Raw genomic sequence first — 23944 nt, forward strand, 5'->3', positions numbered from 1 at the left:
CGAACGTCATCTTATTGTTAGTTATCAGACCATAAATGAATTATCACGTTGTGATTGGTTAAACGCCGTCACGTGGTGACCCTCTATGAGACCGTAGGGGGTTAGTAGGTTTCATAGGGGGTTTATGACGCGTTAATGGCGACGTCATCTATTAATGGTGTTGCGTTTCGTTGTTTATTTTTCAACAAAACGCCGCAGAAAAGTCCAGCGTCCGATAAATTCGTTATACGGTTAACTACTGACCCCTACGGATCCATAGAGGGTGAATAAAATTCATAGGGGACTCGGCCTCTGGCCTCACCCCCTATGGATTTTACTAACCCTCTATGGATCCGTAGGGGGTCAGTAGCGAACCATATAACTTATATTATGGTTTTGCCTGTATGATTTATATGCTAATACATGTACCTAGTAATTAGTTTATTTTATATTAGATACGGTCGTCTCATTATGTTACATGTATTGGATTTTTACCTGTATTAGCATGAAACGTGCTAATTATAAATTGACCAATACTTTTAGATAGATAAATAGATATGAAGACACAATTTTGTCATGGAAACTGAAGGTGTGATTTCGAATTTTTATTTATTAATGCTAACAATGGAGTGCGTGTTGAAGCAGATGTTACTTAACTGTTGTAAATTAATGAATTAACTTTATGTAACCAATATCCGTTGAGATTTGTTACCGATGTTACTAAATCAACCGATGACCTATCTATGAAATAATTGATGTAACTTTATTAACCACTGCTCGCTACATCACGTGTGAGGTAAGCATAGTATTTTTTATATTATTTGCGTTTTGCTAGTTGCTTCTAGCAGCTTTATTGTGTTCTTTAGTATCTTTTAACGTATCTCTATCCGGGATTGTAGGATGTTACTTACTGTGAACATATAAACACATTTTAATCATTCTTCGCAAATTTTACGGACGCCATTACGAGTTCCTTTTCACTAATATGACCTACCAAATTAGACAATTTACCGTCTTTGTAATAACATGAGCAACACGACGGATGTCACATGGGGAGTAGGATCTGTTAACCCTTTCGGATCACCTGAGATCAGTAATCCCCAGTTTAAGTTGGGGTTTGTGTTGCGTAGTCTTTAATTTTTCTATGTTGTGTCTTGTGTACTCTTTTTTTCTGTCTTTCTTTTTCTATTTTAGCCACGGCGTTGTCTCTTAATTTGTCATCTTTGAATATATAGTATCTTTCGTCCCTCGTTTTTAATATAAAACAGTTTGCATTTCATTTTCAGACACAAAGACAACATTAAGCTGTCTAGGTGTTCTTCAATGCATATATGAGTTCAAAAGATACATATAATCTCTGAGTTCTACATCATCGGCCTGCTTTGTGATACATAAATTTAGTAAGCATTCAAAAATTCTACATGTAAATGTATTAGCCTGTTAAGGTACTTAAAGTATAGTAATTTAGTCATTAAAATTACTTAAATTATTGTAAATAGCTTAATTAACAGGCTTATACATTCACATGTAGACTTTTTAAATGCTTACTATCATTCATGTATCACAAAGCAGGCCGGTGATGTAGAACACAGAACAAAAATCTTTTGTTCATAGCGTTACTGTTATGTAATTGGGTTACCTTTCTTGTACTTCAGAACGTCATTCAGTTGTACTTTCAGTATCCACTAAAAACATGTTAGAAAAAATCGTTTTACACATTTCTAGTAGAACGAAACGAAAAATATAATCACACAATCTGCAAGTCTGTATTTTATATCCTACCCCTGATATTATTTATCATAACTGATTCACTCATATTAACATATACATCTATTGGAGGATAAAAACAATTCTGATGTTGCATTACATACAGATTTCAAAGTAATCGTCACAGCATTACTTTACATACTTAAAGCATATATTTGCGATCTCAGTATCTATTACGCATATAATAGGAGAGATCTGACTCCTACTTACTGGTGCTTATATTACGTAGATCGATTAAGAAGAGACAAAATAATTGCAATAAATAATAAACAGCTGCGCTACGAGCGCATGCTACATCCGTCGTCTTGTGTTTGAAGTTTTATGCAATAATCATAAATAGTTTCTGAGAAACGGCGCGACATGTTACCCCCCCTTTTTACAATCTAACAAAATAATATTTTGAACCATCAACAAAAGTATACATATCTTCAGATTAATATAACTAAGAAGTGTGTAAAGTTTTTAGCAATAATCATAAATAGTTTCTGAGAAACGGCGCGACATGTTACCCCCCCCCCTTTTTACAATCTAACTAAATAATATTTTTAACCATCTACAAAAGTATTCAGATCTTCAGATTAATATTACTAAGAAGTGTGTAAAGTTTTTAGCAATAATCATAAACTGTTTCTGAGATACGGCGCGACATGTGACCCCCCTTTTTTACAATCTAACAAAATAACATTTTGAATCATCACCAAAAAGTATACAGATCTTTAGATTTATATAACTAAGAAATGTGTAAATGTTTAAGCAATCATCATAAACAGTTTTTAAGATACGGCGCGACATGTGAATCCCCCCTTTTTTTTTTTTAAAAACCCTCAAAAACTCTTAAGTAATATTTTGAATCAACACCAAAAAAGAAAAATACAGATCTTTTAAAATAACTAAGAAGTGTGTAATGTTTTAAGCAATAAGCATTAATCGTTTGTGGGATACGGCGCAACGTGTGACCCCTCCTTTTTATATAAACACAAAACTCAATAATACTAAAATAAAATTTTGAATCATCATCAAAAAGTATACAGATCTTTTAATATAACTACGAAATGTGGGTAAAGTTTTAAGCAATACTCATAAATTGTTTTTGAGATACGGCGCGGCGACATGTGAAAAAAAAACACATCCGTTTTACTGAAAAACTGAACGTTCCGTAACTCAAAACGTTTTAAGCTTGTTCTCACAAAAAAGTATACAGATCGTTTGACCATCATAAGAAACAACTATGTTAAGTTTCATAAAATTTGGATACGTTGTTCTCAAGTCACGGTGCGACATGTTTACACAAGACGGACAGACGGACGCCTGACATTTGTGTATGCCATAATACGTCCCGTCAAAATTTTGACAGGTGTATACAAACTGAGGGAATGACATAACCCCCGAATGGAACGAGCCAATTGGATAATCATATCCTGCTATATACGCATTTTAGTGGAAAACCGTTGCCTTTTGTTGATGTGGTTCATAAGTGTTTCTCGTTTCTCGTCTTTTGCATAGATCAGACTGTTGTTTTTTTCTATTTGAATTGGTCATTTTTGGAAACTTTAATAGCTTGCTGTTTGGTGTGAGCCAAGGCTTCACGTTGAACACCATACTTTGACCTATAATGGTTAACTTTTACAAAATATAACTTGGCTTCCATTGGCGAGTTGTCTCATTGGCAAGCATACTTCATTGTCTTATATCTTGTATATAATTGTATTGAAATATAGATAATTATCTCTATACCTTTGTTATTTAGTTAGTGAGAATAAAGAAATATATAATGATATTATCATCCACTTATTAATTATTGAAGAAGACAAAACATCGAATAAAACCAACATCACGAGACAGAGATGCACCTTGCGAACGTTTGTCTCGAATGGTTGGCTGTATAAATTAATGATTTTTTTGTACAGTTATTATATTTTCATAGTTAGAATAATGATATTGTGTACTGTGTCACCAAAACATGGTTAGAATAATGATATTGTTTACTGTGTCACCAAAACATGGTTAGAACAATGATACTGTGTAATGTGTAATCAAACCATGGTTAGAATAATGATATTGTGTACTGTGTCACCAAAACATGGTTAGAATAATGCTATTGTGTACTGTGTCACCAAAACATGGTTAGAATAATGATATTGTGTACTGAGTCACCAATATTTGGTAATAATAATGATATTGTGTACTGTGTCACCGAATAAAGGCAACAGTAGTATACCGCTGTTAAAAACTCATAAATCCATGGACAAAAAAAAAATCGGGGTAACAAACTAAAACCGAGGGAAACGCATTAAATATAAGAGGAGAACAACGACACAACACAAAAATGTAACACACGTCTTATCGCAATGTGAATGTACACTCAAAAGTAAGAAAAAAAAAACAAATGACGCAACGTTAAAATGTAACACATACAGAAACGAACAATAATATAACAATGGCCATATTCCTGACTAGGTACAGGACATTTTAAAGGAAAAAATAGTGGGTTGAACCTGGTTTTGTGGCATGCCAAACCTCGCACTTTGATGGAAATGTTAAATATAACATTGAAATGAAACATGGTTAGAATAATGATATGACGTACTGTGTCTCCAAAACATGGTCATACAACGAACACTGAAATGATAGAATATGTGTGCGTGTTTTCTTCTATCTATTATAAAGGAGGAAATTTATATAAAAATAAGGAGATGTGGTATTATTGCTACTAATGAGGCAATTATCCCCCAAATATATAAATGAAGTGCATGTATTAAAGCAATTAAAGGCAACCGTACGGCTTTGGTCATTGGAACTCTCTTTCTTTTGTAAATGACATAATCGTCATATTTATTTGCCCATGTGATCTTCTGCAATAAAATGATCAAACTTCACTATGCCTATATATAAAGCTGCTTTTGTATTAATTTGTATTAATATAAGCATGGAAGTAATATTTAGTTCCATGGTAGAAGAAAGTCTAGCTTACTGTATCAAGGGGATCTGACTGTTAATCTTATAATAACGAAACTACTATAATAATTTTTCAATGAATCAATAAATCAGTTAGGATTCTAAAAAGAATACAACTTTCAATTCTATGATGACTCAGTTGATTGGTGTGTTCACGTTTCCCAAAATATTTGATATTTTCTTATACAGATTATAATTTAAATTTCTTGTTGAAGAACTGTGTCTTTTTATGCAATACGATTTAGTGAAATTGAGTTGTAACTTAAATAATGCTAACATCGAATCCAGCTAATTGACGGATTGATAGTTGAGAAAAAAGTCAAAGTTAGAAGAAGAAATAACCTTCATCAAGTAGCTATCAACAGCAATTTAAAACGAAACAATTTTGGTATTATTTTAGAATTATAATATAAAGTCAAACTTGTTAGACAAAAACACTACATTATCTTGAAATAATGCACAGAACTAGGCTTTGGGGTCATTCACTAGTATCATATTATAATACATTCTGCATAGAATCTTTGAAGTGAAGTATAAATTGTATTATACAAATAAACGACAAGCATTGCACTAACCAAACAAATATGCACAGGACCAACAGACACTTTTATTGTATGATAAAACACATTCATCACTTAGCAATCTAAAAAAGCAAACACACCGATCATAATTCTTAAAATGACAAGTAATGCTATGAATTTTTATCAGAAAAATATTAAGAACAATACAAATACCCACAATAGTCGAATTTGCATTTGGAGGAGGAATGTAGCTTTGGTCGGTAATTTCGCCTTAAAGTTATCATTCCTTCGATGTTGACTGTCTCTGGTTTATTTGGATGTTGATCGTTGAGTTCAACCGGTTGCTTCTGGTATCCAGTTTATTTCTGTGATGGATTCAGTTTTTTTTGTTTTTTTTGTTTTTTTAAATTGTTATTTGGATGGAGAGTTGTCTCATTAGCACTCACACCACATCTTCTTATATCTATTGTAAGATTTCTACAGGTCAAAGCTGTTTGGTTGCACATGCATGGGTAATGTGTTTATTACATTTGATGGTCATCTCGATATGTTGCTCAAGTTGGTCTATTGCTGACAGTTGTTTCCTTCTATCCAGTATTCGGTGATATTGTCGTCGAATTTCAAAGATATCGTGTCGATGCTCTATTGCGTCCTCAAGCGAATTGATAATACTAGGTCAGGTGTGGCAAGGGGAGGAAGAGTTCCAGTGTCTATGTATTTCTACAAATGCACTGTGGTCATACTTATTCCTAAGCAGCCTCTCAATATGGTATTGGCGAATGCGGGTTCAAAAGTAGGCGAGGGATATTTGCTAGTTAAAGTCCATGTCATAGACAAATAGGAAACTGAATAATCGGTTTCAAATAATGATCTGCGATTTAATTAACAATTTCATAAATAATGTGAATTTATATTAATAGTATTGATCAAGCGACACAATTGGTCATAATTATTAATCACAATCTTCATCATCATCATATACTTTAATTCTTCCAGTGGGAGATCGACAAAAGACAGCATACATATATCATGTACAATTATAAAGTTTTGAAATAATAAAATTAGAAATATCACTGAATATAATGGATGGAAAAGTATTCAAAGTTTACAGTATTTCAGATCTTCGTTTAACACTTTGAACTAATTTTCTGGTGTTAAATGTCCCAGAGATCTTTCTAATTGCCAAGCAAAAAGCCAGAAATGATCTCGTCTGATTTTCAAACAAGTGTATTTACGAAATTGTCATTTTTCAATTATGTTAATCTTTTATAAAGCAAAGGCTCTGTGTTCGAAGTTCTCAGTAGACTTTATGAATGGTTCGGTGGATCTTTAACAAATTGTCAACTCAACTTGCAGTTTCCGCTAGTACAAATTTTGACTAAATGTTTTGCGGTTTAAAATCTGCCAGTAATCTTTACATATTGCCACAGGAAATCAGGACAATTGTTCACAGACAATCTTAGAAAGTTTTTAACACTAAATATTTTGAAAATGCTAATTATATGTGTTATGAATCCATAGTGTTATCTACAGAATCCATAGTGTTATCTACAGGTATCTCTGAAAAACTGGTAAAGTGTATAAATGAATTGTTTTCGGTTAGTGATTATGCCTTCATTTCACATCCTTGCTATAGGAACAAAATCCTTTGCGTTAGTTTATTGCCATCCTGTCAACACCGTCGGTGTCGGTGTCGAAGAAGTCCACAGACACATTTGATTTCCGGACAATAACTTTAGTTTAAGTAAATGGATCTATAACATTTCACCAGGTTTAATACACCAAAGGAAGGTTGCTATTGATTTTGGAGGTTATGGTACCAATAGGTTAGGAATGAGGGGGCAAAAACATGCATTTTGTAGTTTCTGGACAAGAACTTGGGGTAATTACTCAAGAAGAGCAAGACCTTTTCAATTGAACATAATTCTGCAATAGAACAGTATAGCTTAATAGCACAGTATTGTGCAACAGCACAGTACTGAGCAATAGATAAAGGAAACAGTAGTATACCGGTGTTCAAATGGCATAAATCGATTGAGAGAAAACAAATCCGGAATACAAACCAAAAACCAAGGGAAACACATCAAACATTGTTAAATGCATAATTTTATAATACTAATATCAGACATATATTTTTTAATAGCACAGTATTGCGCAGTAACAAGATATATTCAATTGAATTAATACCAACCTTTTATCAATTTCAATGGGATTACTTTAAAGTGTCTAATTTATTTATTATTTTGGGCGGGGGGTTTACCTTGTATAACTATTTTGGATATTGACCTATTTTGAAATTGGCCTACAATGAGGTCAAAAGGGTCACTAATTGTTTGATTTCAACAAAAAATGAATAAATGCGACTTATGTTATTGTACATTTAGATATTTTCATGTTGGTCCAGGTTTCAAATTTTGTTTTTAGATGTTGTTAAATGTCGGAAATCAGATCGTACTAGGTAAATTAAATGTCTCATTACAAATTTGAAGGTTATTGACCACATTTATTTTGTGTCAAAGACCTGCTTTATGTCATAAATTGGATCCCAATCCACATTCAGACAGTATCAAGCTTTAATATTGTGTCTGAACTTGTCCCTTCTGTTCAGTATTTGACCTCTATGGTCGTATCGTGCTGCTCTCAGCGAAGCATTTTATTATTCCACAAGTACGGATAGTGTCTCGGGATTCGTCATTTATTCACACATATCTGACCGTGTCCGTTTATGCATATATATAAAGGCCATTATATCTATAGTTTAGGGAAGCCTTTAATATGTTTGACAATAAATTCTGAAAGTTTCAAAACATCCCTTAAATGTCTTTCGGTGTTATCAAATTCCAAAGCTCACATCTGTAAAGTACAATTAATCTTAGATTTTTTCTATTGTCATTCAATATAAGAATCATATAAAACTTATAGTATACAACATATGCATGTTCAATTATACGACTTTCTAGTACACGCAGCACGGACTATGTTAACATTTTTTGTTTAGACCTTGTTGAATAAACAAGATTAAGATTTTTCAGATGTAGCAAAAACTTTGAAACAATTGATTTACATGTTTTGGAGTTGTTACAGTATACGGGTATTTAATCATCTGCGTATACAGGCAATAATTTACATTAGAAAACTTTTATTGACTGTCTAAGGAAATTGATATTTCAGTAAAATATTGGCGATTTGTATTATAATTCAGCCAATTTCAGTGCTGAATCATATTGTTTTTTAACCACTACCGATTAAGTCCTGATGAAGGTTAATCCAGAAAAACGCTTCGAACGCAAGAAATTAATAACGTGTTGTTTTCAATATTTTTCATATTAAATTACAAATCTTTTTTAATGTAAAAAAATAAGCTACAGATAACTCTCCAGTTTTAGTAGGAAAGGAAGGGGTATGTTTCCTATTACTATTCATGCTTTAAAAGCTACAGTTGGATTTTGGTGGTATATGTAAAAAATAGTTCTGTGTTTATATGCATTTAAGATTAGTTTTTAAAGTGATTAAGATTATAACGCACTATTGACTGCTGTTGTTTTATTCGTTTGATGTGCTTGAGCTAATGAGTTTGCCATTTGATAAGGGTTCTCCGAATTGAGATTTTCCTTGAAGTTATTTTTACATTTTTCTTGTACTACAGAACCTATCATATTAACAATGATTATACAGCTTACTTTCAGTATCCATTTTTGAAAGAATTGTTCAACAAATTCCTGGTGGATTCAAAAGTACACAGGAACATCTTTAGGTATACTTGTTTGTTTAATATATATGGATTATCGCTATTTTGTGCATTTTTCTTTTGATCTTTTTTTGTGATAACTTTCATATCATGCTACTCGCTTGAGATGGAAAATTATCGCTATAAACTAAGAAGATACGTGGCGTTGCTTACGAAATTGACATGAAATTGACAACTAGGTAAAAAAGCGATAAACAGATTATCATTGATCATCTCAACGAGATTTATTTTTCGCTTGAACCGGTATGGCGAAAGCAAGAAAAGCAATCGAGTTGAGATGACCAATGATAATCTGTTTATTTCTACACTACCTATGATGCGGTTGACAATATCATGTCAATTTCATAAACAACGCCACGTGCCTCTTTAGTGTCTAACGATAATATTCCATCTCAAGCAAGTAGCATGCTATGGAAATTATCACACAAAAAAACCATAGTGGACACTGATGGTATACGATTTGTCCTCGAGGGTATCATCAGCCCAGTAGTCAGCACTTTGGTGTTGACATGAATATCACTTATATAGTCATTTTTATAAAATGTACTGTTTGTAAAAGTAAAAATTATTCAAAATACTAAGGACTTTGTTATCCAAGGCATAGGTTACCAAAGCCGTGTTTTGCATCTCTTTTTTTTAATATTTTGTTTTCAATGCACTTCAACTTTATATTTGTTCGGCTTTCTTACTATTTTGATATTAGCGTCACTGATGAATCTTATGCAGACGAAACGCACGTCGGGCGTATCAAATTATAAGATAGTACCTTTGATAGATTTTTACCTTGTTCATATCTCGAAAATCGATTTAGAAGAGAAAAATCATGTAAATAAACTAAATTTGAGGGAATACCATGAATTCAAAACGAAATGAAATCGTGCGCATAGACATGCTTACCTGCTATATATACATACATCACCCAAAACGCTAATACATATTCTGTGTTTTCAGTCAAAATTTCACAATCGCAATTGATCAAAATATCCTGTACTATTTTATGGTGTGTTCATAAGGCACCTGCTATTGAGATGATACAATTAGATAAAATCAGAATTATGTTTTATAGTTAAACCAGACGCGCGTTTCGTAAATACAAATTTTAATCATGGGGCCGGTTTCACGAAGCTATCCTAAGACATGTCATAAGATATATCTTAGGACATGTCTTATGATCCGCTTATGACTATCATATGACATGTCTCAGACCTCGTCTCGAATGTGTCGTAGGATGATCTTAGCTAAGACATCATAAACCTGTCGCAAGTTCTTTAAATTTTCAAATATAAATATGTTTACGGAAAAAATAATGTATGTCTTATCATAAATTATACTAAAAAGTAAAAACACAAAAATACTGGACTCCGAGGAAAATTCAAAAAGGAAAATCAAAAATCAAAAGGCAAAATCAAAAGTCCAAACACATCAAACGAATGGATAACAACTTTCATATTCCTGACATGGTACAGGTATTTTCTCATATAGAAAATGGTGGATTGAACCTGGTTTTATAGCTAGCTAAACCTCTCACTTGTATGACAGTCGCATCAAATTCCATTACATTGTCAACGATGCATGAACAAAACAAACATACTCAAAGAGTACAAATGTCAAAAATAGGGGTACAGCAGTCAATATTGTGTCATCATCTCAATATCACTATAAAAACAACAAATGTAACGAAGAAGCACAAAAAGCATACATCAAATTTAACATACTCATTTTGCTTTTCTTAGACCACTCAATTTATCTATATAAAGTCTACCCGTAAAGGATAGAAGGTTTTCATTGCTGGTGTAAAATTGTGCGTTTGAAATTCACACAGGTAGACATAAAAATAATTTGGTCGTTCAAAGTATGAACTTCTAAACGTATTGATTAATATAATGACATAATTTGCAATACTAGTATATATAAATTGTGTAATTAAATATGTAAGCTATAAACAATACATCAATATAAATATAAAATTATTAATGCAAAATTATGAAAAAAAGAATATAAAATGATGACATTTTTTGGTACAAGTGAGTTAAATTCAATTTCGTTAACGGATAAAATCGTGCAATCTTGATAGCAATACATCGAATTTTCATTGTTGACAAATCATGATAATCCGTCAATCTCGAAAGATAACGTTATAAGCAGGAACAGGAGAATAGATAATTAGATGGATATAATAGAATATTTTTTTCAAAATTAATATAAAATATGAATAAACGTATAACTATCCTAAGACCATCATAAGACATCTCTCGCGTTGTCCTAACTTTATGATTAACTTTAAGAGATATCATAATTTAGGACCACTTTGTGAAACCCACTTAGGACTAAGATATGGCGTAAGACCATCCTAGGACATGTCTTAGTAGTCGGCACGTATGTGCTGACATGAATTACTATTGCTATGGCCATATTTATAAGTTAACTGTTTACAAAACATTCAAATTCTTGAAATACCAAGGCTTTCTACTTCAGGAAAAGATTACCTTAGCGTATTTGGCAAAACTTTTATTGTTATATAAACAATAAAGTTGATGATATACAAATTGATTTCCTGTCTTATATCTCTACACAAGTACAGGAAGGACGCACTTATTACGCATTAATATGATAGGTTTCTTACTGCGATGTGTGCACAATCAAACTCGACCAAATTAAACGGGAGAACATTAGAAGTTTCTATAAAGGTAAAATAACTTTCGATAATCATATTTTGAACTTGTGCATCTGTAGTGCATCATTTCTATCCACAAACTAATTTAACAGACTTTTTGATTTTACAAAATGTTCAGATCTATCAATAAATACTCTAAAATAAAGTGTTCAAAAAGTCAACAAGTATTAATAAAAAAATCGTTATAAAACTAGTATATTTATTTATATATATAAAAAAAGAAAATGTGAAATTATAGCAAATTAGACAACTCTCCAAAACAGACTAAACGACACAGAAATTGACAACTGTAGGCTTTTAACAATGAGATAACCCATACTGCATATTCAGCTATAACAAGACCCAAAATCCGACATGTAAATCAGTTCAAACTAGAATACTTACGGCTTAATTAATGTACAATAAAAGAACGAAAAACAAATAATAAACACAGCAACAAACGACAACCACTGATTTACAGGCTCCTGACTTAGGACAGGCACATACCTACAGAATTTGGCGGGGTTAAACATGTTAGCGGGATCCCAACCCTCCCTAAACATATGACAGTGGTTTTCATCCACTAAAAAGTGTTTTTCAAGCTTCTCCTGTGCTTTACAAAGGAAGCTTTTATTTTAATCCTTGACAAAATAGTTTAAAGAGGGAAATAAAGAAACCATGATATGATGGGAAATGCGGAAATAACAGAAATCGAAACAGCTTAGTTAGATAAAAGATTGTGTGCAACACCTACGGATAAAACTTAGAGAAAATGTTATAATAGAATACGAGTTTTATAATAAAGGTTTTTTTTTAAAATCTATTTTATAGGACAAAAAAGTTTAATCATGAAGAATTAAAAAATTATAAATGTATATACTTTAAAACGCAACAAATATATTGATCAAGAATTTTTCGAATACTTTAAAAACTATAAATTCTTATTTTATTATTATCAAATCTTTGACCAATCTAACTCTAATAAAGTTCATAATAACAAAACAGCTGATGCTAATGGTGTTACAAATGTATGTTCATTTATAGCAAAGCATTTAAATTGCTTAACCAAAATTTATCGAAAACACTTTTTTCTTCTCGCAAACTACGTTTTATTTAAAAAAAACGTATATAGATGCCTCTATTATGTGGTAATAAACTAGGGCTAACAGAATCGGTTAGCAGTAGAACATGTTATGCCATTCCTTGTTGTATCAGTATATACAAAATGCTTTTATTTTTCTCGTTTCAATTGTTTTACATTGTCATTTCGGGGCCTTTTATAGCTGACTATGCGGTTCGGGCTTTGTTCATTATTGAAGGCCCTACAGTGACCTATATTTGTTAATTTCTGTGTCATTTTGGTCTATTGTGAAGAGTTGTCTGATTGGCAATCATACTGCATCTTCTTTTTTTATCTTTACTTAAGGAATGACTGTAATATTTTTTCTGTCTATGAAGAAATAACATAAAAAAAATTATGCACACTGAATAACGCGTGAAGCGGGTTATTTAATAAACTCATCAAAGATACCAGGAGTAAACAGTGTGCATCACAATTTTTATGTTATTTCAAATAGACAGAAAAAATATTACAGTCATTTCTTATAATTTAATTCTTAATTCCATTTTAAACCGTAGAAAACCATGAAAAAACGTTGATGACGTCACGGTCACATGACTAAATTATGTCTTTGGGTTCATAACAAAATAACCTCAGCCAATCAGAAGACGCGTTACATCCAAAATTAAATTATTAGTAATTATATTGATATCGGTAGATAATGTGATGCTTCTTACCTCAATGACAAACATATATCATATGCCAACTATATGCAGATGAGCTTATGATAATACATATATGGCTCAGTGTGTTAAATAGATTTGACTTTTTTTCTACACAAAAATACTGTAAGTCGGGAAGGATTTGAAAAATTAAAACTTTAATTCAATAAATAGATTGTTAATTTGACCAAAGAAAATAAATATTTTGGAAATTAATTTAAGTCTGCGATAAAAAAAATTCTAGCAGCTAATCATCTGTGTAGAAAGTATTAAAGTCGATGTTTTGCGTTAGAACATCTTTAATTATTCTGCTGCGATAAACAGAAAGGATATCCACATTTGGAACTGTTTAAAAGTTGTCAAACCTGGTACTTGCAATATATATATTAAGATAGAGAAACAATTTGGGTCTTGCATGATTGTTTAGTTCCAAATAGAAAATTGAGCCAATTATCGTGTTGTGTAATTAAAGCTACAGTTTACATTGCAGTTTTAGAAAATTTGAAACTGATGTTTCCAATGGCTATTGGTATTCAGTTGGATTTTTTTAAATCTGTATTCTAATATTTAACATTTATTCATAATTTATATATTACATACTACACAAAAAAAAATCATAAAACAATGGTAAAATAATGTATTATGTTATATATCGTCTACACAATATTTAAATATTGAATGCAATGACACGTTCTGCAGTCTCTTGCGCATGTAAACTGTCCTTTTAAATAGTGTGATTTTTCAAAAACATTTCATATGTATCTAATACCACACATTAAATAGTTCTACAGGTAAGTTATATACTGTTTTAAAGGAATAAGTTTGATAAGATTATACATATTACTATCCGTTCATATGTTTTAGTTAATGACTACTTCTGAAGTTACAATTCTCGCTTTAGGTCAAATAAAATTAATAAAACTAACATGTCCACCTTTGAATGATCTAATTGAACCAAATATAAATACCTGTTCATTCATTTTATCAGAATCAACAATATCAAATAAAATCAATAACTTCTGTTGGACAGACGGGTGAAATTAATTCAAATAAACTTAAAAAGAGGCTCTTGATTTACTTGTCTAATGATAATAATTATGTTAGTAAATACAGCTTATTGGATTTACACAATATAAATATCCAATAGATAATATTTTATTTTATACACAAATTATATAAATCCATGAAAGAATTTAGCGGAGTATGACATATAAACATATAAAACAAAAACAAAAACCATTTGAATAATTAACCATTACGTTCTTTTTCTGCAGAAAATAAAATACTAGTATTTCCCAGGTTGTTTAGCTCTTTGACATTTCTTACAGGTAATAGTTGCGCTCATCTAATACAAAACGTTAACTTAATTCAAACTTATTTAACTTGAAAACGAGTTTATGGACCCCTCTCTTTAAAATGCCATTTGGTTTGATAACGTAAGAAGAATAAGTGTGCCAACTGTCATGAGAACGTAAAATAGTACTTTTTGTTTAATTTGATAGAAATCCTGCATAAATGATGTTTTTTGTTAAATTCGTGAAAATTTGATAAATATGAGTTATCGAAAAAACAAATTGCACCAATTTAAAGGACATTCATATAAAACAGAATTTACAAATAATTTAACAAAAAGCAGTTTGTGTTTATCTTTTAAAACCAAAAAGTTATGTATTTCTTATGGTATGTATAGCCTATATGCAAATTTTCAACAAAATTTCAATATGGATCGAAACTGTATAGTTTGTCCTTAACAGTCCAATGCACTTACATTTGAATGGGATTCGGTTTACAAGGAAGCATCTTAAAACAAACGCTTGTTTTTGCTGGGAAAGAGAATCTAAATGTTGATTGATTCGTCTTACATGTATGTATTGTTCCATTGCACAAAATGTACTGTTTCGATAATTATCTAAAAAAAAAACTAAAATCAACAGCTTGTTAAAATGTTTGATTATAGTACGAAACAAATTTTGCATGTGTAAACAGTTAAAAATATAATAGTTTCGACAAATAAAATTAATCTTTTATTCTATAATCATTATAACTTAAACTTTTCAGTCTGTTGTTTAATAATACACTAACATTTGGAAAATGGATGATCAAACTAAACAAAAAGTCAGAAATAATAAGATTATGTTAGTTTATAAAGAGTATAAATAAACATGTGGGTCCTCCTGACTAAAATGTTTATGATTTGAAACTACTGTATTGTATATATGTTTTGTAAAAAGATTCATGTACATATTATGCATTCTCTCTGTGTACCTGTGTATCTACAATGGTTATGGGAATAAAGATATTGTTGTTGATAACTGATTTTAACTGTTACATAAGTAAATAAACACGGTGTACAGAATGTATATAATAAAAATTTAAATTTGCAAACTACATTTCACATCAAATAATAACAGTTCTTTAAAATATTGTCACTAGCGCTTTCATGCCTTCTGGCAATCTTCAGGCGACGTTTTAAAAATGTCCTTGACGACAATGCCGTTGGTAACGTTTATTACGTTACAATAACGGTAAGGGGAGATAAATCAAACGTGTTCACGTAGATCCGTTCAATTTTGGCTGAAAGTCCTTTATAAAGTGTGCTTCCTTTGCCAGTCTTTTATATTTGTTCGATTCGTTCATTTTATAGAACGGATGCTGAAAGTCAAAATTGAACGGATCTACGTATTCACGTTTGATTTATCTCCCCTTAAATATAAATATAGGCAGGAGCACAGATTCAGATTCAGATTCAATATTTTATTAAAGTCTCACTACTTGCAATACATAAATATACAGTACATACAGAGTATATACACAATATAAAACAGACAATACACAAATATAAATTACAAGTACCATTCTATTAAGAATTATGAGAGACTATAAAACCATTTCTATATAAAACTAGTTAAAATACATACGATTATTAAAATCATTTCATTTTAAGAATATAAAAAGGTATTTCTTCTACTTAAAATATCAAAGCAGGTTTTGGCAACCATATCATAACAATTAATGTTTTTAAATAAATAAACAAATTTATCATCATCAGACAAATCATTAAAATCTACATTATATTTCATAGTTCATAGCTTCGCTATATAAACAAAAGGGCAAATCTGCATATGAAGGACATGATAGTATTACATGTTTTTCGTCTTCTATGTTATCATTACACATAAAACACACTCTTTCGTCTACATTTTTATTTTCATACCGCCCTGTTTCAATTCTCAACGGAGCTACTCCGCATCTAAATTTAGCAAAAGCACTTCTATATCTATAAGATAATGTTTTAGATAAATATAATTCACTACCATAACTGTCTTTAAATAATTTATAAGTCCGCAATTTTTTACCAACATCTTGTGTTAATATTCTATTTTGCCAATTTTCTATATACTTATCAAGTAAAAATTCTTCTATCTGCATAATATTTTGTTAACACAGTACATTATTTAAATCAGTATACAAATCTAAATTACATTCTTTAAACTTAGACATAATCCTAAAACACCAATTTCTTCTCTTATCAAGAGCATTTCTATAACACCATTTAAAAATTCTATTATTTAATATATCTGTGCACATTATGTTACATCTAGCCCAGTGTCGGAAAACACAAGTCTACTGCTTAACACTTGGAGGTCTCCAGCCCATATCCCCTTGAATTGCATCGTTTGAGGTATAAACCTGTGTGAATAATCTTTATGAATTTACATAATTTAATCAATTCGGGTTTGTATTTGAAGTCATAATCTATTTGTATTTGACAATATATGCATTTTAAAAAAAATAATAATGTGACAGACAATGTTCCTATTTTCTTCAAAGTATTTACATTCTAATATATAATGCATTTCATCACCAATATCATTTGTATTACATAGAAGAAAATGGCTATTATTTCTTACTATATTGTTCCATCTACCCTGTTGACTAGGGGGCTTGTGATTTGTGATCCTAAATCTGAACAAATCAATAGGCAGTTTGTTCCCAAGAATTTCAAAATAACCTTCTTTTCCAAAAAAAATCTTTAAAAAGTTTGCTTTTTAGTGCTTTTGAGAGTTTTCAAGTAAAGAATGTCAGACTTGTACAAAATGATCTTTAAGTCTGAGTTTAATGAATGAAACGAACCACTTGCAATTTATAAAAGATTGCGTTTCCCACACATTTTGGGATACCACATTCGTTTATAATAGTCTTTTTCTGTTTAACCATGACATGAAAAAAAATTACATAGTCATTAATAGACATGTGATAGCACAATTTACATAAATATATGATAGTGTTGTCTCTTAACCAGTGTTAAGTTTCACCCAAAATGAAATCAATCTAGTTTTTATGTTTAATTCTATAGGATAGCTCCAAAGCTCCACATAACTCATGTAAGAGGGTGTAGATGTTTTCAGACTTCATAACAATTTACAAAAAGTCTAATTGTTTGATAGCTGGTTTTAACTGATGAAAGGATAGTATTTTTACCCTTTTTAAATTAGAGATTTTGACCATCTTAAATTTTAATAACTATGTTTGAATCAACTTCAAACATTTGGAAAAAGTCGAAATTGCTATAAATTAAAAGTCAAAAACTCATTCAAAAATTTGACAGTTAAAATCAAAATTTCGAGATTTTAAAAGTTTGTAATTTTGAGTTTAAGGTGGCTCGTGGGTACAAAAATTTCAGCAAAAAATTTAATTGTCAGTTTATTTTCGATTTATGAGTTTGACTGTCCCTCTGGTATCTTTCATCCCTCTTTTATTACGATGTATCACTACAACACTTGATCACGTAGAATAATGCTATACAATGTTTTCTTTACACATATTTAATTTTCATATTAAGAATATTTATATAAACGTATCACCTCCCCCGATATTCCATATAAACTTTTATTCAAACCGTGATATAAATAATTGTATTTTCGTATGTATATACTAAAAATATTATCTTTGTTTCAATTTGTTACCTTACAATATTTTTATAGTTGTAAGTATTGTCTTGAAACAATTCAATATTAGTTTTTAAAGCTAAAGTAAATGATTTGGTTTCCTTTGATTTAAAAATCGACGAAATGTAATGTTAATAACAAGCTTGAACGACTGTTCGAAAATTGACCTTATTTGAAATGAATTCAGTGGAGATTGGCAATATCTTTGTGTACAAGTAAGAAGAAAAAACGTTTAAAACGCATCACCTAGCTGGTATATACTGATATAACGAACTGTGTGATGATCGAAAAGATATCTGAATTTTTCAGTTTTATTTTATAAATATGACACGCGACTTAATCAATATCAATTAATTTACTCAGCAAGGCTTCCTAAATACTAACAATGTAAATGCAGTTATAACACTTGACTTTGAAATAACGTAGATCAGTTTTATTAGATTAAATTCAAGCGTCCATTACTACATGTACTAATCACAATGCAATTATATGTAAATAGATATGATGGTAAATGTAGTTTCCGTTATCAAGGGTCAAACGATAAAGCTAAATATTAGCCAACGGTAATCCTCTTAAAATAACACATTGACCATTTAGGTAGATGGGGCATTTTATTTTTTTAGGATCATGTTTAGGAGGTTACGAACCTACGGATACATGTACATAATGAGGTTTGTGTCCGTTTAGCTCTTACATTACATTACATGAACTCAGTAGATGTATTTAGGTCATTTAAAAAAACATGCAAAACTATGTTATTTTAGTCTAAACAAAAATACAAACCACAGACATGAAAATATATCAATATAACGCTTCTATATGTTAGATATTACTTAGATATGAATGTTTTGTTATACATGAATGTACAGTTCACATTATGTTATGTTATAAAACATCCTTAATATTTTCTCAAACCGTTGGATTTAGCCAGAATTAACTTTTTTTAATTTATTACCTTTCAGACATGAAGTTGGGCTATTATTCATATAATTTGTTATTAGGATTTTTCACTTTTTCTTGCATTTTGATACATATAAACAGTTTTAATGATTTGGGAGGAGTATGTTGGTTTCATAATATGTTTTTAACAAAAAGAAGTGTCTCATTTTTTTAAGTCACTGGTGTAACTAAACGACAATTGGAAGGGTAGGTGTTATCTTTCAGCTTTTACAATTGTTTATCCCCGACATTATTACCTGTAAGCATGGTATGCAAAAGAAAGAAAAAAAAATCTACGTTGAATATTTAGTGAAAATCTTAAAAGTAAGTAAAAGCTACATCTTAAATGGAAAAAGTGTCCATTGTGTACCCTTATAAAAATATTTTCCGAAAAATTTCCTGAACTTTTATTTATGAAAAGATATTGATTGAAGAAACATGCATCAGGAACAACATATTAAATAGGGGAATTGAACACTTATTTTGTAACTAAATTTAAAAATACACCTGAAAATCAATGGTGTTACTGTCAATAGTGAGACCACTTTATACAGAAAAAACACCACTGACCAGTTTAGTAACACCACTGAATATATTATGACAATCTGTATTTTGTTTCTTTCACGTTTACCAAGCGAAACATCATATTATTTATGAAATATTATACTTATTTAACAATGTTTGAACAATATTATGTAGTAAGTATACAAAGTTTTCACAAACTGATGTATGCTGGTAACATCAATGACATTATTTAGTAACACAATTGACATTTTTAGTTATTGATGTTATGTTAAACAATTTGAGATTTTTTAGCCTAAGAATAGTTTTTTCTTTTGCTCAGTGTTCTTTGTTTTTGTGTTCCTTACTTAATAAAAGAAATTTGAAATGTGTTGTCATAGGTCATTGGAGTTACTGAAGGGTCAGTGGTCTTACTATATAAAAATGCAATATTTTTTTTATTTTTTTTTTATTAATAAATGAAAGTGTGTTTAGGTCGTATACGAAGGACTATGCATTTGCTAATCATTTTATCTTACACAATTTACATATATTCAATTTAGGTGTATTTTTAAATAATTTAAATGGCCATAATTTTGACATTTTATGAAATTTATGATAAAATAAAATGCATACCTATAAAAATATATCTAAAGAACAGTTTTTTTATATTCAATAATATTTATTATTAACTAAATTCATAACTAATATTGGTAACACAATTGACATGGTTCTATCAGAGGATGACATAAAATTGTTAAAATTAAAGGAACTCTTCATTTTTCCCATTGCATAATTCTGAAAATAGTTGCTACCATATTATAGAACAGGAGGCCATATCTAAATTTAAAAAAAAAACAATGACATCATTTTCGAAAAATTTTCCTCATCGAAATTCAAGTTTTTTTTTTATAATGACCCATTTACGAGTGATACTTAGTTATATAAATTCAAACACAAATCAACAACTTGTTTAAGCATTTAAGTATAGAACAATACAAATTCTGCAAATGTGAAAAGACATTTTTCTTTTCAAAAATGTATAATAGTTTCAACGAAAACAATCGTTCATTCATTATATATTCAGTATCACTTTTAAATATTTTTACGTGTTAATTCTTTGATAACTGGTGTTGATTGATGAAAGGTTAGCATTACAGCGGTGCTTTGTTTTTGGGTCAATGATCATTTCATTTCTGCCAACCACCAAATTTCATTTCAGCTAAACTTTGACATGTTAGTTACGTTTATAATACAGATATACATAACAAATGTATGACTTTGACAAATTAATCGTAAATCCCTACAACATGAACATCCGGTCTCTTTATCAGTAAAGCAGGATAATCTTTGATTCGACTTCCGACTTGTCTACACCTTAGACGTGTTTATAATTCAATTTTATTAGGGGTTATCTGTCCATCTCAGTGCAGTGGCGGATCCATATTTATAAATGAGAATGAACCAACTAAACATGTATCCGCCACTGCACTGAGATGGACAGAAAACCCATTATTAAATTTAATTATAAACGGTTCATTCTCATTTATCCAACTTTTAAAATTTTGGGAAGTTCAGGTAAAAAAAAAGTTGGATAGATGAGATCAAAGGTAATCAAGAACAAAGTGTTTTTCAATTAGAGTTTGGGTTGAATGACAGGTAAAAAACAAGACTGAAAATTATACCCGGATTCTATTTTCTGTAGTATTTTTTTTAGCAAAGTATGTTAAAAAGGACAACTGACATTTAGTTAATGTAATGCATATCATTTAAAAGTATTTGTAACTTTTTAACCGTTAATTAAATGTGAATTGAATAGAAAAATAGTTGCACTTGTATTCATGATTACAGTGTCATCAGCCTAAAGTAAAAGATACAATCTAAAATATACAGCAATTTCATTATCAAGGAAATTTGAGCAGTATTGTAAACATTTGACAAACCTTAAAAAGAATGTGTCAAAAAATCAACTTATCATTTAAAAACAATGAAAAGAGTTCAGGAGACAAATATTCTCCTTCGCGTACGCCTACATTGCTAATAAAAAAAAAGTAACTTGATGTGTTACAACCTAATCGTACATAAAATTTGGCATTTTAATACATACTGTGAATTACTTAAATCATTTAACCATCAATACATTATTGTTGTAACTTATGCCATAATGCACATCTATCCGTAACTTGTGATATAATGCAGAGGGGAGTAGAACCTTTATCGGGACTCTGGGATCGGGTGTTTTTAAGCTCCGGATTTCGGGATTGACCCCTTCGGAATCCGGGAATTTGCCCCCCCCCCCACCAAATGCACATCTATCCACCGAGTCAAAGGCTTTCAGTTAGTCAACAAAAGCACACAATAAAGGTTTGTTACATCGCAAGTGAAGATCAAAATTATCTATAACAATTAAGCCCATTATTCAGCACACGTGTAAATAATTTACCAAAACAGCTAAGAACCGTTATCCACCTGTAAAAATCGGCATTTGTAGAGTCTCCTTAACATTCATATATTGGTACAATAATATACCTTCAGACCAGGCGTCTGGAATACAAACAGATTCAAAAACGATATTATACAAAACATTTTATCAGCAGAATCTTGCTTCAAAATTCATTAATAATAAAATCATTTCCACAGGCTTTACTATTTTTCAACCCTTGAATAGCCTCTCAACTCATTTTCTGAGATAGCTATATTCACTTCAGTATTTAAACTAACATTATTATTAACATCCATTTTTTCAAATGTTATAACAGTATCATCATTTCATCTAGAGCAGAGTTCAATTTCTTAAAATGTTCTTAAAAACAATAATTTTATGTTAGATTTTTCAACTTCTTAATGAAATTTTTTATTATACAATCTATATTGAGTACGTACAACTTTAGTGTACTACACATTGTTAAATTTATCTTGCTTTCAGCAGTTTTAACTCTCCAGTTATAGCTTTTTGCTTTATGGTACAATTTACGTTTCTCTGCACATTCTCTATTGAACCATGGTTTCCTAACCTTTCTTTTTTTTAAAAGAATTATCTCCCTTTCTAATGCCCTTTTTAAATACCAAGTCATATTTTATGGCAACTTGTAAAATTTAAGAATTACATTCATCAACTATTGAATTAACAACAATATTATCTATCAGATCAGTATACATTACTTCAAGTTAAATATGAAGCTGTAACGTGTTATTCATTCAATTGTTGTTAAACAGAAAATGACAATCATTACATTCATTTACATTTAGTAACATTTAGTAACAACAGTGGAATCGTCAATATCAATATTTATATTTTCAACAACAAGCATCTTTACATGACATTTCAATATTAAAAACCCAAACTATTATGTATTTAGCAAGGCTTTTCACCTCAAATTTGAATCCCTTATTACATGAATCTTTTCAATTAACTAAAACTTTGGATTCTAGTGGCACCTATTCATGGTTCACTTTTGCAAAAGATATTCTTTCTGAATCTAACATTGATATAGATAGACTAAAAACCTGTGATAATTTAAAACAATTAAAAAATATTAAAAGCTATAGTAAACCCCAAATAAACTCATACTACAACAACCTGTTGATAAATAAGTTAACATCTATTGATGATAAAAGTAAATTAATTTTTTATAAAGCACTTGAGCCAAATCTATTGATCAAACCTTACCTCTCTAACCCAAACTTTGAATTTAGAAAATTAATTACAAATCTTAGAATAAGTGACCATTCATTATTAATTGAAAAAGGGAGGCATTTTAAAATTCCTCGCGAAGAGAGCCAAAAATGTTAAGTAATAGATGATGAGAAACATTTCCTAATAAATTGTTCTCATAATTCAAATATTAGATTAACATATTTTGATTGCATTAATAGAGAAAGTAATTTATTTGCTAATCTCACTGACAATGACAAAGTTATATATATACTTAACCCATCAACACCAACACAAGTGAATAAACTAGGATCCTTTATAAAAAAGTCAATGGAACTGAGGACAGGGGACCCTTTAATATTTACCTGAATTTGTGTATATATATTGAGTTACTTAGTTATTGTCTTTATTTGTTTTTGTTGTTATATGTCTCAAACTGTAAAGTTTATATGGCAATAAAACTTTGAATTGAAATTGAATTGAATTGAATATTGA

At 30.2% G+C, this 23944-nt stretch overlaps 1 protein-coding gene across 3 annotated transcripts in view; it reads left to right on the forward strand.

Moving 5' to 3' along the window:
• Positions 1-589: 589 nt before the first annotated feature.
• The window catches only part of LOC134693366 (uncharacterized), a 29548-nt gene continuing 6193 nt past the window's right edge, over positions 590-23944 (forward strand). Inside the window, exon 1 of one of the 3 annotated variants that reach the window (XM_063554145.1) lies at positions 590-775. The gene's annotated coding sequence lies outside the window, so the exon portion shown is untranslated. Of the gene's footprint in view, positions 776-11540; positions 11658-18901; positions 19026-23944 lie in introns of those variants that run through there. The other 2 variants (XM_063554144.1, XM_063554142.1) reach the window with 2 other exon arrangements.

The sequence above is a fragment of the Mytilus trossulus genome, chromosome 12 (assembly GCF_036588685.1).
Source record: "Mytilus trossulus isolate FHL-02 chromosome 12, PNRI_Mtr1.1.1.hap1, whole genome shotgun sequence".
Lineage (NCBI taxonomy): Eukaryota > Metazoa > Mollusca > Bivalvia > Mytilida > Mytilidae > Mytilus > Mytilus trossulus.